At 39.8% G+C, this 10,673-nt stretch overlaps 1 long non-coding RNA gene across 1 annotated transcript; it reads left to right on the top strand.

Annotated features, from left to right (window-relative positions):
• Positions 1–152: 152 nt before the first annotated feature.
• On the top strand, positions 153–8,777 carry LOC130588812 (uncharacterized). The gene is made up of 3 exons (XR_008967030.1): positions 153–598; positions 2,349–2,484; positions 5,667–8,777. It is a non-coding gene; the product is annotated as an uncharacterized LOC130588812 (long non-coding RNA).
• Positions 8,778–10,673: the final 1,896 nt, after the last annotated feature.

The raw sequence follows: 10,673 nt of genomic DNA, 5'->3' as shown, positions 1-10,673 counted from the left end.
CGGGACGGCCGGGCAGCCCCGCCGACGGGCGCAAAATGGAGCCGCTCCAGCCCGCCCCCAGCGCCCGAGCGGAGTGGCACGGCCGCGACTACAGCTCCCGGCGCGCCGCGCGGGAATGCGGGCGGGAATGCGGCTCCCGGCGTGCCCGGCGCCGTCCCGCGGCCTGGCTCGGTGCTCGGGGGCAGGCTGTGTGCTGTGGCGCCTCGCTCGGCCTCGTTCCGTCTCCGCCCGGGGAGGTGTCCGGGGCGGCTGGAGCGCGCTGCCGTGGGTCCCTCGGGCCTCTGGGGACCCGGCCCRGCCCCGCCCGCACGGCTGTGCCGGTAGTGCCCGCAGTGCCCGCCTGCCCTGCCCCGTGTCGTGCCCGCCATTCGTGCGCTGTTCCTTCCCAGAGCAGGATTAGTTTGTCCCCAGTCCGTGTGGTGGCCGCGTGCGGAGCATCCGCCGGCACCGCCATTTCACGTTTGAGCTCAGTGAAGAAAGGGAATGTTAATTGGTTCGGCAGAAAGAACGCCTGAGCCGTGCCGACCTGGGGATAACCCACTGGTGGAGGCATGGCCGCTTCYAAGGCGGCAGGCACCTTCGAGAGTAACCTTGCCATGTAAGCTTCATCTGTAATCTTGTCAAGCAGCGGCTAAACAAAAAATCTATTTGTTAAAAGCTGGAGAAGAACAGGGGAGAAAATGCCTTCTCTCTTCCAGCAGACTCAGTTTTATAAAGACAAGTACTGYCCCTTCATAGCACTGTAAAAAAAGATGTACACAGCAGGCTGTGGATGTGCCCTTTGGACAAAGGTGCTGTAGGAGGGATGGATGTTCCCACCCCAGGGGTATCCTGGCTTCCACTGTCATTTTTGGCTGCAGACATTTAGATGTTAGGCCCTCTTTCTTAGCTGCAATTGGCTGCTGAGCTCCATTTTKTGTGCAGAACAGGTTTGTCCCTTGAGTACTACAGCATAACAGCAGGCGGTTAAAAAAGCAATTCCTGCTTTGGGGAATGATCTTCAGTTAGAGGAAACGAATASTGTCACAAAAACTTACAACAGGTCTGGCTCCTGATTGTCAGAATATGTAATTCAGGCACCTGAAGGACTGGTGTGWGAACCTGAGGTTGGCAGTAATGCCTTGCTTTGCCAGTAAAACATGTGGATAGGTCCATAACTCCTTTACTCATTTGGCTAAAAGCTAGGAAACTGGTGGTTATTAAACCAAAAAGTTTTGTGGGACAAAGTTGCTTACACATTGGAGAATACTGAGGAAAATATGAATGTATCTTAACTCTGCAGGAGTCAAACCTTACCTGAAAAGGCAGGGACTCCATTTCCAGCTAACAGTATGCGTTAACTGGAAGACAGAAATACAAAATGTTGKAATGACTTGTAACAAATCACTTAGTCTTCTTTCTCTTGTGTTTGTTTTCTGTCTATAAGATGCATTGTGAAGCTGAAGGAGAGGAAAACATAATTTCTAGCCTGTAGTGACAGGAGAGGGAAAAAAATCACATTCTATGAAGAATAAATCCCAAAAGTGTCATTTAATTGACTTAAAAATTGAATTTTGGGATTTAAATACTAGACTTAATACACAGAGGAGTAAAACAGTATTACTGCTCTTACTTTCTCAGTGATGCAGTTTATATGTTCATGCAGTTATCTTCAAAAGGAAAATCCTTCTTTTGAGCAAAAGGACTGATTAAGTAGGTGTCAGAAGCAATGTTAAGCATGAGTGAATACTGCAGAAAGTTRTGCCATATATGGTGTGTGTCGTAGCAGTTGGCATTTATCTCCGTAGTTTGGAGAGTGAGGAAGTACAGCACGGGTATACTCCAGGATGCTCACAGAGATGACTCTGGCTGTTTGGTAGAGGGGCAGAGATCACTTATGGGCACTGTCACCACAAAAGAAGCACAGTGTGTGAACTCAGGGACTTCTGCATTGTAAAACTGAAAAACAAGCTGTCTGAGCCCTTAATGGGAACACAGAAAATCTCAGAGAACACAAACCAAAATCATTGCTTACCAATCTGTGCTACATTTACTCTATGGTGGACATTTTCCTATTCTTGTGTTGGAGCAATACACTCAAAGAGCAGTCTGGTTTCTTGTCTTTATGGCAAATGCTATTAYCTGTTTCATTTTCAAAGATGTAAAAATAACCAAGATTGGAGGAACACCAATTTTCAGCTTTATAAATGAGAATTTAGAGAAGCCCGAGGTGCCTGAGATTCACAGAGAGTTGCAGTTTTTGTGTATTTTCTTAAAAGATTGTAAAAGATGTAAAAATCTGACACAAAGAATAGATGAGCAWTTAAAATAATTTGTTACTGATTGCCTTTTCCCCTCGATCATTACAGCTGTTCAAAGACAACAAAGAGTGGCTTTGCAATGACACCTGCCACATCTCAGCAGTCACAAAGATATCCTGTCTCATCCTGTGAACTGTGCTTGTCCAGCTTATCTAAGGAGTCCCTGYTTAGATCCATTGATACTGTAAGTAGTAACTTCACAAAATTTAATGGAGACCTGGAAAATCTAAAAACAGAATTTATCAATGAAGASTGAGGGAAGGAGGAAGGCATTAAATACTTCAGCCTTCTCTTTATCCTTAGTAGATCTCCAGCCTGACCTGGCAGTGGGCTCACATTTTCCATTTTCTTATGTCACTGATGTACCTACAAACCTGTCTTTCATTACCCTTCATGTTCCTTGCTAGTTTCAGTTCCAGCTAAGATAAATTTTCCCAATTCTGTCCSTGCATGTCCTTGGTAACTTGTCCTGTTTGCATCTCCTGTATACTTTTGTTTTGCATTTGAGCTCAATCATTATCTCATGTAAGGTATGTTGCTGGACCTGATTTTGAGTCATGCAGATCTGTTTATAGCTGCTGTATATKAAAGTGCACTTCTATTTTAAACATCCCACAGTCTAACAAGAAAAAAGGTCAAAGGCTCAGCTTGTCTTCCCATTTGGACAGAGAATTCTCTTGCCTATGCCAGGGGTAGTAACACAAGACTTTTGTGGGTCAGCTAGGGAAGCTGCAGTGGCCTTGTGGCAGAAACTCTCAACAAAGAGCATTGGAAAATTGATTAATGGGTTTATTTCTCATGCTTCTTGCTGAATCAATACAAAAATGGTACTTAGGTAGAGTCTTCTGTGAGCCCTGAGTTCTGTTTTAAAAGGACAAACAAGAAAACAGCTTCAGTGCCTTGACATTCTCTCATGGCACTGTCAGCATGCCTTTCCATGGTACCTAGAGGTCATTAGCAGAAATATTTATCAAGTGCTTTTTGAAAACATTCTTGGCAATCCCCTTGGCCTGGCTGCTTGCAGCGTGCATGGTTGGGCTGGCAGTTCTGCCATGGTTGGGCTGAACAGTCTGTCTGACTGTTTCTTGTTCTTTGCAGTGCCTCAGYTGCTGCTCTGTGTGCAGTGATTGTCAGGCTGCCTTGTTAGGATCTGCCCTCTGTGCCCTATCAGATGTATCAGTAGATAAGACTGAGCATCCAGTAAGCCTGATAGCTTCATCTTGCAAGCCTTGTCCCAACAGATATTTATTGTGGCTAATTTTGTATGAGAGATTTTTTCCATATGGTCCTGGACTGTCTGAAGGGTTTTTGAATAGAACAGCAGCTCAAAATTGTAGAGTAAGATCTCTCAAGTTTCATGAACGATTTTGCAGGACATGACCATGGTGATGTCCAGTACTGCTCCACTGAACTCTGAACTTCATGGAGATGGACTCAGATTGGTCTTTTGCACAGTTACCAGATGACTCAAGTAGCCAAACTCTCTTGTAATAGCCAAGTAAAGAGGAACAGCTACCTTGGGAAAAAACTTTATGAGGTTTTCTTAGGTTAGGATAATGAGCAAAAAGACTTTTCTTAGTAACAGTTGTGTTCCACATATCTTCARTATGATGCTGTGATTGTAATCTGAAAATCAGTGCCTTACAATGACAGAAAATTGCAAAATAATCCCTCTTTGATGTACCAAAATGCCATTTTAGTCACCTCTTGGCAAGAATCAATTACCATGYCATTATACTTCTAGCCAAAGAGAATCAAACAAAAATAATCGAATTATCTTCCTGTAACAAATGCTAAGGCTGAAACCCAGAATTTTCTTATTGGAATCATACTGTTACAGATACAGGTTTACAATATTGGAAGAATAAATAGCTCTAATTTGCTAACTCTTCATGTTGTATCTGTTAATCTAAAAATAATAACTTTCAGTCTTAACATAAAATGAGTTTTTTGCTACTGTAMTTTACAAAAGGGTAGCTTCAATTATCTCCTGTCTGAAATTGCTATTACTTTACCACTTAATAAAAGAATAACTACTCTAAAACATTATATGCTTGACTGAGAATAACCTGATAGATAGTTATCCAGTAAAMAGTTCCTGATAGAGAAGGTTTTGATCCAAATTCTTGAAAATATCCATTAGCTGTGTTGTTTTTGTGTTAGTAAACACATCATACACAACAGCCCAGATGATGCTGCTTTTATGCATGTCATCCTCATAACAGTTCTGCAAGGAACAGGTAAGTAAAAATTTATTAAGCCCTAAAATTGTCTTCATTATAAACTGAAAAAAAGAAAGTGGAGGAGCTGCAGCCTCTGTAGATCAACATCAACATCAACATTAATTCAGCTGGGACTGAGTCATAGATAACAAGCTCTATAGATAAAAAAAGCAACATTTTGAAAATTCGAGAACTTCACTCAGTTTGCTGTATCTCCTATTTTATGAATATATAAATGTTTCATTRTATCTAAGAAGATGTCCATTCTGCCAAGTACTTGTTTTCCACTCTGTTAGAAAAAAGACTCAGTGTTTAGGTAAAGTATATATTATAAGGATGTACATTAAGAAATCAAGATGGTTTGGGATACATTTGCAGCTAATGTAATTGGAAGAGCTTCACTGAAATGCATTTACAAATTTAAGCTGTGATCCTAAAAATGATTTCATATAGCTGCATGAGCTCATGCAGTGAGAAAGACAGTGTGCTGACCTTATGTCAAAATGTTCTTTAAATAAACTTGTTGCTCTCTGGTCATTTTTAATTCCAAAACCAGCATTACATCARTGGAAAGGAGATCTAAAATAGATTCATCTAGACATTTAATAAAGACCATCCTCATCTTAAATGTCAAATGAGAACTAGAGATAGCCCACTTGCACTGGATAGTGGATGAACACTATTATCTGGAATGTATTCCAGTTATTTCACTTTCAGGAAGCTTGTGTTTTACTCCAAGTTAAAAAAAAAAAACAACTATTAGCTTCTCACTTATAAGAAATATCCTTTATTAAAAATATGGTTCCATAATCTGTTAAGTCACATCAGTTACATTATTATTTAGGCCTCGGGTCAAAGCACCTAGCGGTACTTTTATTTCTGTATAAGTTTTGAATCCATAATTTGTATAGGAAGTTCCAAAAATTTATAACTAAACTGTTGTTGAAAAATACACCAACTATTTAATGGAGAGGTCACTGTTTTGTGGGGAGCAGAGGGCAATACAATTTTCATGGCTAGGACATGAAATAGGCAATACAATTTTCATGATTATTTGGGTCTTGCAATGATAAAAGAAATAGCTAAAACAAAGCAATCCTGAAATACTGTTTGCTTTCCATGTATTTTTGCTGTCATGTTTCAGATACTGCAGGTCCAATCAGTGTTCATAATCTGGAAATTGAAGAAACAGCAGATAAACAGAGAAACTGGAAAGATGGAAACCTCACTTAATTGAACTGACTGAAAAACATTCAGCAACATAATTGATGTTTGTAGAAGAACTGCACCTTCTGTGATACACAACTATTTTCAGATTCTGTTATAATTCTATAAGAGATGATGAAATAAAATCAGGAAGAAAAATACCATCATTTGCCTGCAGCTGGACTATACCTACTAAGCTTACCAAACAAGGCATATTCATATCTCAGAGAACTGTATCTGACTGAAATATCTGGCAGAGTAACATTATAACCCCATGGAATAATACTGCTTTCACTGTTATTCAGGACACCTCTCCACCTTTCTYGTAACCTTTGAACTACTGGGAGTGTGTCGAAGGCAGTTTAAGGAGACCGAATACCAAGCCATGTTGAGRCATACACCAAGCAGGTGATAGTACTGTGAGAGTTGTGTCGATGAGCAGTAAGAGAAAATGGGACTTAAAAGAGGCAACCTTTGTGTAAGAATAGGCTTATTATAAATCATGCAGACTAGCAAACCTGAAAACAGGAGTTTCTGAATCTTTGGACTTAGTTTCTTGCACATTCTGTCTGTGTGTCACGCTGACAGTTATGCATCCCTAATGCACTGAAAGCAGAAAATGTTAGTTTGCTTGGTAAACAGCTAACTTAGAGAATCCCATAAAAATAACAAATCACATTATGAAATTCTACATCCTTATATGTTTCACTTGGCCATGCTCAGTATTCACTACATTATTAATGAATTCTACTGAAGCATTCATTGATGGGTTCCWTTTCAAGATCAATGATCTGTGTCATCCTCCCATATATGGGTGCAGAGCACACTGTCACTTTATTTGGGTATATGCTGWTATGAACATGGCTCTGGTAGCTCCAATGCATCAAGCCTGGAGTGAGTTTGAACCCCATGAGTTTGAAAACATTCCCAGGAAAAAGAAAATGTGGATAATGAAAGTTAATCAACAGCCTTCCAATATTACTTCCTTGATTTGGGTTTGTAGAATACAACTCATTCATTAAATACATAGGATGATAATGGATCTCTGAAGCAGATGACTTGTTGAGATACCAAGGCCCAAGCAATTCTGTTTCAATACATCAGAATACAGCAGGGCTAACAGAAACTTAATCAAACAATTCAGCTGAGTATTAAGCTTTCTAATTATGGCTTCAGGAGAAAACAGGATGCGGGACGGAGCCTATTCTTACTCTAACAAACTGTTTAGGGTTTCCTAAGAACTTGAGCTTCAGAGAAGACTTAAGAAACCTAAGAGCCTCTCACTAACTGTTTACCAAATACTGAACAAGACTGTTGAGTCTGTTTAAGGTTCCAAAAACAAAAGAAGCTGGTAGATCACTTAGAATTAGTCTTGTTTCTTTTTTCTCTCATTTCACTGGTAAATGTATCTCCCGAGAAACTGAGCTTGAAGTTTCAGTTTTCATACCTTGTCTAGTGATACTCATCCTGTCCAGTCTGACTAGAATTTGAATTAGTCTRTGGTCTTAGTGCTCTCAAGAGGGATGGTAAGACATCTCTTGCATATGATTAACGGATACAAGTTATTTCACCCCAAATTTACTTCAGTTGTTTTTATCACACATAAACTTCCAGACTTATCTTAATAMATGAAATATTTGGAAAGTAAAAAATTATGCAAATTCTGGTCTATTAGATRGGAGTATATGTGCTACTGCTTTCAATAAAAGGTGTTTCTGTAAAATAACCAACATATGTGAAATAATTCAGATGAYTCAATGGATTCTCTTCCTGCCAATGGATTTGGTAGGAGAAAAAAGACTGTAAATGAAGCAATTTTATTTTCTGTGACTTGATTATTCTGCACTTCAGTTGTGTAAAAAAGTAGCAGTTAGTAAGTAATGCTAGAATTCACACCATTAAGAAGCAATTTACTGAAATTGCCAGAATGCATAAGTTCCCATTTCAAGGAGGGGAGTGAATTATTTAAGCCCTGCTGTGAAAAACAGGATAGAAAAATCTCATCTCTGGTTATAGCAAATTTTGATCTGGAGTGTTGCTATGTTGCCATCTAGTGACAAAATAGAAAGGTACAATAGATGGCGGCCGAGGGAGAGGAAATCAAACCTACACAAATGACGCTATTTATCCCAGTAAAGATCATACCCTTTTCCTGCAGTAGAATAAATAGCGTTAATTACATGCTGAGAGTAAACTCTTTAATGAAAAGAAGGTAAAGTCACAAAAATAGAAATGAGCATTTTATAATTGACGTTAAGGGAGTGTACAAAATGGGTAAGGGTCAGATGGCAAATATGCTGCAGGAAATACCTGCAGTTGAGAACCTCTTAAAAAGTATAAATCCAGAGCCATCCTCGCGACCCCGTGACAAAAATTGGCTTTGATGGATTTGGATTAGCTTCACTGAAGGCTTACATAGGATAMAATTTTGCAGATCACAGAACTTGTGGCAAATATTTTTGCTACACATGGCACCTGGTATGTTCACATCACTGTTAGTTACTGGTTTGTTCTACTTTCTAATAAATTCACGATCAACTAAAAACTGAATTTTTGATCTGGCTTTCTACTCCATGAGCTTCTATTCTAAGGAAATAGAACAATTACATGCAATGAGTCTTTTAGGACTGACAAGCCTGCATAAGCTTAAGTACTATGGTGARTGAAACAAAGGGCAGCTAAATGTGTAGATGATGACGGGTCATCTACTGTTTTTAACCTGCCTTCAAAGAAAAGGAAAAATGGCAAAATTATTATTGAAGCACAAAGTTATCTCAAAGTAGGTTTAAGAGACCCAGACATGGGCATTTCATCAACAGCTTTCATCATGGTACTGCCATGAGTTGAAAGTGTAACAATTTCAAATAGCATTCAACAAATAAAATCAAGCAAAAAAATGATACCCGAATTTTGGATGTTCCTAAGAAAAACATTTCTGATTTTCAAACAGGTTTGAAAAGCAGGTACCTATTTCAAGTTCCAAAGCAGCCTGCACAGTATCTGAGAACAATGTTTACACAGAATAGAGATTATTATTATTTATATTTTAGTCCACCTAGCATAAGGCTGTTTATTACAGCATTTCTTTTTTTAAATTCTGGAAAATGCTTTGGTATTATAATTTTTTTTTTTTTTAAATGGCATAGCATGAAAATTATATTTACTCAATCTAATGATTTCAGAATATACATTGAGATGTTTTGGATGCACACTTTGTGTCAGATACTTTGCCAAAGATTGATTACTTTCTACCAATTGTTTAGGTCAGAAACTCATTCCTAACAAAATTTWTTGTACATATTAATTCCTACAACTAATCCATGTGGGATACCCTCTTAAATGAATCTCCATTCAGTCCAGAGATTAATCTGTATAGATTAGCTTGGAAAGTAAATTGTCACATTTTAGGTCTAAATTAAACAAACTAAATGGCATCCCTGTCATATAATGGCTTCCACAATGCTTTTTCCTGAACCTTTTCCCAACAGTTTGCCAAACAGGTGCATGAGGAAATCTGAGAAGRGATTGACCATCACATGTTACTGCCAGTTAAGATTTCTGAATAAAATTTTCACAAAAACTAAAACTTGACTGAATCACTAAAACTTATAAATTATTCTATCTCTATAAAATAGATTATAGGCCTCATTATACTTATTATACCTGTGTTACTGCTGCAGTACTATCAGGAAAGAAACCCCTGCAAATTTATTTTTCCTAACACAGTAAAAGCACAATAGTAAAAATGTATATAGGCAGCATATTTCAATAAAACAATTTCACTTCCAACTGGTAAATTGTTGTAAGACATGCCTTTAACTTTTTCTCTCAAGTAGCATCATTTCAATGTACTTGTGATGGAATAATTTCAGTTTGATGTATTTGGAAGGATCTGCACTTTCAGAATCAGAGTCACAAAATTAACTTGTTATGAGTAAAAGAGACACAAATCGACAGCTTTTTAACAGATACTAATTTATGACTGCAATAGCATTTCTTCTTGTGACAGCAAGCAGGATAATGTAACAGTATTAACTCAGGTGAGGCAAGTGAGGCAAGATAGTCTTGTCCTCTATTTGTGATTTGTACAGGCGACAACAGACTAAATCACCTCATCCCTGGAAAGGTCATGGAGCACCTCTTTCTGGAGGCCATCTTTATTCACATGCATGACAAGAAGGCAGTCAGGAGTAGTCAATGTGGATTTACTGGAGGCTAGTCATTTTTGACCAACCTGATTGCCTTTTGTGATGAAGAAACTACCTGCATGGATGAGGGCAGAGCAGTGAGTATTGTCTGTCTCTGCTTCAGAGAGACTTTTGACAAGGTCTCTCACAATATCCTCAAAAGCAAAGTCAGGAATTGTGGACTGCATAAGAGGACAGTGAGGTGGATTGAGAYCTTGCTGAACACCAGATCCCAGAGGGTTGCAATCAGTGGCACAGGGTGTAGTTGGAGGCCCGTCACTAGTGGTGTCCCCAGCGTTCAGTACTGGGCCCAGTAGTGTTCATCAATGACTTGAATGAAGAGGCAGATGCCGCCTCAGTGAGGTCACTGATGACACAAAGCTGGGAGGAGTGGCTGATACCCCAGGGGACTGTGCAGCCCTTCAGAAGGGCCTCGACAGGTTGGAGAGATGGGCACAGAGGAAATTCAACAAAGGCAAGAGTAGGGTCCTGCACCTGAGGAGGAACAACCCCAGGTACCAGCACAGGCTGAGTTGCTGGGGAGCAGCTCGGTGGAGAAGGGCCAGGGGGTCCTGGTGGACAACAAGGTGTCCATGAGCCAGCAGTGTGTCCTTGTGGCCAAGAAGGCCAATGGTGTCCTGGGGTGCATTAGGAAGAACACTGAGAGCAGGTTGAGGGAGGTGATCCTGCCCCACTACTCAGCCCTGGTGAGGTGCTTGGAGTGCTGTGTCCAGTTCTGGGCTCCTCAGAACAACAAR

Source organism: Malurus melanocephalus, unplaced genomic scaffold (assembly GCF_030028575.1).
Source record: "Malurus melanocephalus ecotype Western Australia unplaced genomic scaffold, MMel_1.1 scaffold_19, whole genome shotgun sequence".
Classification (NCBI taxonomy): Eukaryota; Metazoa; Chordata; class Aves; order Passeriformes; family Maluridae; genus Malurus; species Malurus melanocephalus.
The sequence above is the reverse complement of the archived record's forward strand: the minus strand, read 5'-3'. Positions and strand labels throughout refer to the sequence as shown.